The 4055-nt window shown below is 42.1% G+C and overlaps 1 pseudogene; it reads left to right on the forward strand.

Moving 5' to 3' along the window:
- Window positions 1-2136: 2136 nt before the first annotated feature.
- Window positions 2137-3701, forward strand: LOC148550423 (uncharacterized; annotated as a pseudogene).
- The last annotated feature ends 354 nt before the right edge of the window (window positions 3702-4055 follow it).

Here is a 4055-nt window from a genome sequence, read left to right on the forward strand (position 1 = left end):
AGAAAGTAAGATGGGAAGATTGCAAGGTGGTTACTGTAACTGATAAGGAGACTAAGGAAGAGCCAAACAAGCCATTAGAACAACCTGATGCACCAGCAGAGAAGCAGGAAAAAGATCACCAAGAACCAAAGATTTCATAACAAGAGTTGCTAAAACTCTATGCACCTTTTCCCCAACTACTCAATGGTGCTGTAGAGAAGAGAATATACTCAAGATTTCTTGACTTGTTTGCATCTCTCCATGTAAACATACCCTTCATCAAGGCCCTCCAACAGATGCCCTCAAACATTAAGTATATGAAAGAGCTGCTGACCAGGAAAAGCTCACTCAAGGAAGGACAAATAATAGTGATGAATAAGGAGTGCAGTGCTCTCATTCAACCAGAGTTGCCTACAAAAAGAAAAGATCCAGGGAGTTTTTACATCCCTTGTGCCATAAGAGAGACAAAGTTTGATAAAGGATTCTGTGACTTGGGAGCAAGCATCAACTTAATGCCTTTATCTCTTATGAAGAGGCTGGAGATCAATGAGATAATGCCTACAGATGTAGTCATCAGGCTGGCCGACAAAACTCAAAAACAAGCCATAGGAGTGGTGGAAAACGTGTTAGTGAAGGTGGGGAAATACTTCCTGCCCACAGACTTTGTCATATTGGACATGGAAGAGAGTCACACTCACCCAATCATATTGGGAAGACCATTCCTAGCTACAGCCAGAGCACTCATAGATGTGGAGCGAGGGGAGCTAATTTTGAGGATCCATGATAAACAACTCACCTTCAATGTTTTCAAGCCTTCACAAGAAACAGATCAAGAGAACAAAGAACCAAGGAAAGATCACAGTGAGATACTAAAGGGAGAAACAAGCACTGAAGGACAACCAGCACACCTGGAGATTCCCTTGGTTGATAAACAAGGCAGTCAGCAGCTGTCACAGCTCAAGAAAAAGCAGGAGGAACCTAAACCACCAGAGTCTTATGAGACCAGCAACAAAATTTCCTTAGAAGAAGAGATGACAAAGAGCAAGGCAACGTCAAAAGGAACAAAGAAGAAGGTACCGAGGAGGCGGAAAAACAAGAAGATCCCTACAGAGGATTTTTCCCAGGGGACAAAGTGATCTCAGCTTATTTCCCAGATATTCCACCTAACCTCCCAACTATCCCATCTCAGTTACCTAAAGTCTTCACCATCAACAGAGTTCTTTCCTTAGAACATGTGGAGATCCTTGATGAAGCCAATGGATATAGGTCCACTGCAAGAGGGGAGGACTTGAAGCATTACCAACCACCCTGACAAAGGAAAAACGTCAAGCTAGTGACGCTAAAGAAGCGCTTCATGGGAGGCAACCCATATTTTATATGCTTTTAGAATAATGAATAATGCAAAACTCATGAATTCAAACCAACTTGGCTATACATTTAAAGGAATCCTTATTATGCAGTATATAGTGAAGAGCAAGTTTGGTGTTCAAGGCATACTAAGAAGGCATGAATGAAATTCATATCATGTTACTCTTAGTGCCTTGAACAAAACTTTTTCATCACATGGCCACAAACTAAGTTTGGTGTCACCAATGGTGCCACCAAGGTGCATATATGGATACTCAATCAGTCAGTTGGTTTGCATTCATGAACAAGCACGTGGTTAGTAGAAACAAAAAGTTTAAAAAGTAGTTATTATTTTTGCCACCACTTTCGACAAAATTTTTTTTATCACATTTCTTTTATTTTGTAGGAGAATTGATGGGGCAATTGAAAGGTTCGGCTACCATAAAAGAAGAGGACTGTACACGTGTCTCCAAGGGGGATTGCATTGGGAATAGTTGCCATGCAACATTAGAAGAAGAACAAGTTGGGAAACTGAACCAACCCCATCATAAAGTTGGTGATCCTTGTGTTTCCCCCCATGCTAAACCCCATCCGTCCATCACACAACCACCCCATCAATCCATACCTTTCATTCACCCATCACTTTCCTATATAAGTGAGTCCTAGTCCGTACTTCCCTTCACATTCCAATTTCCATTCCTCACACTTCACACCTTCGGCATCCAAATCCCTCCATCACACCTTGTCCTAACCAACCAAATTCCTCACCTCTCCGTACCAACTACCCTCTTCCCACATCAACTCAGACTCATGGCATCATCAAGCTCCAAGAGGCAAAAGAGGAAGGAACCAGTGGAGAGCACCCCGTTTGATGAGAGGAGATTCAAAATTGCATTCCATGAACTCAAATTTGAACAGATAAAGCTCAAGAAGATACTGCCTGAGTTAACATTCCAGATTGATGAAGATGAGTGCCCACAGATTCGAGAGAAGATTGAACAAAGGGGTTGGCAAAGGCTTACGAACCCGGAGGGGAAGATAAATGCAAACATCATCAAAGAGTTCTATGCAAATGTGGTCAGAGAAGACAAAACCAAGGAACCACCTTCAAAAGTTATGTAAGAGGGAGAGAGGTGGATTTCAGCCCCAATGCTATAACAAGGACTCTTCAGCTGAAATCACCACATTTTGATGAGCTTGGTTATCAAGCAAGAGTAAGTAAGAGCCCTGACAATGATGAACTCAAACAAATTGTGAATGACATATGTGTTATAGGAGCTGACTGGGAAAGGTATGCCGATAAGAGACCCCGGTTCATCAAGAGAGGAGACCTCAGTCCGGAAGCCAAGGGATGGTTTGAACTCGTGAGGAGATCTATCCTCCCAACAGCGAACAATTCTGAGGTCAACGTCACTCGAGCTACTATGGTACACTACTTAGTAATAGGTGGAGATATCAATGTGCATGAACTTATAGCTGAGGGGATTCAAGAGTCAGCTGAGAAAATTGATTCGGGTGCCAGGCTTTGGTACCCCAGCACCATCCTCAGACTATGCACGAAGGCCAAGGTTGTCTTCGAGGATAGCAATCCATATTGGTTGAATCCTGGGAGGTTAATTACATTTCAGCGTCTAACCAATGTGACACCAGCCCAACTACAAAGAAGACCTCACATAGGAAAGCCAAAACCAAAAGAAGGTTCTCACCAAGAAGAGTCTCATCAGGAAGAACACCAGCAAGAAGAATATTATGACCCAACCAATTTAAATTTGAATCACAATCAAGGAGCCATTGAAGACTTGGCAAGGAGGTATATGGAAGGGCAAGAGCAACAACTACACCTTCAATCCTAACGGATGGATCGTCAAGAAGAACTACTTGCCAACTGGATGAGTCAACAAGGAGAGTGGCAGAGACAACAAATGGAGCAGCAGCAGGAACACTACTCCCAACTCACTCAAGCCATCCACCAGGTCACTGAGAGGCAAGAACGTCAAGATAAGCACTTGCAAGAACTCAACCAGCGGCAAATAGCTCAGATGAAAGCATTCAATGAGTTCAACGTGCTTAATGAAGGACGACAACTACATAGGAAAGACTTCAACGTCAACACTCAAGCCAAGTTGAACTATATGACTGGGCATATGCATAATCTACACTCTGCAATCCCTAAGTATGATGAGGTCCAAAAAGATTTTACAGAACAAGAGGAAAGGAAGGTGAAACAGCAGAAGGAAACATTGAAGAAGAAGATGGAAGATGCTGGCTTCTGGAAGAAGTTGATTGGAAAAAGCAAGGGAGGTGGGAGTGCAAGCACTCAAGAAAAACACAAAGAGGACAAACAGGAAGGAGAGCATGAGCACCCTCAAGAGTAAAAGGTGGTGGAGTTCCCTCATTGTCCCTTCTTTTTCAAGTTTTAAATTAGGAAAATCATGTATGAAATAGAACATGCTTCCATGGTAGTTAGGATTTTCAATTCTGTTTTTAGTATTCTCCTTGCTTAGGTCTATGATCACTAGTTAAATTGCCTATTTTCAATTCCATCTTGCTTACTATGTTGCTTGTCCCCTTTTTAATCAAATAAAAAGAGAATGTGTGTTATAAAAGACCAGAGTGGAGTTCATATTATGGAGTAAGTTCCTAATTTTGTGGTGTGGTCATAAGTTAGCTAAGTTAGTTAAACCACAAGGTGGGAAGACAACTATCTGTCCGGAATCATATGCTTGAAA

The sequence above is a fragment of the Arachis ipaensis genome, chromosome B7, assembly GCF_059453495.1.
Source record: "Arachis ipaensis isolate K30076 ecotype BB chromosome B7, ASM5945349v1, whole genome shotgun sequence".
Classification (NCBI taxonomy): Eukaryota; Viridiplantae; Streptophyta; class Magnoliopsida; order Fabales; family Fabaceae; genus Arachis; species Arachis ipaensis.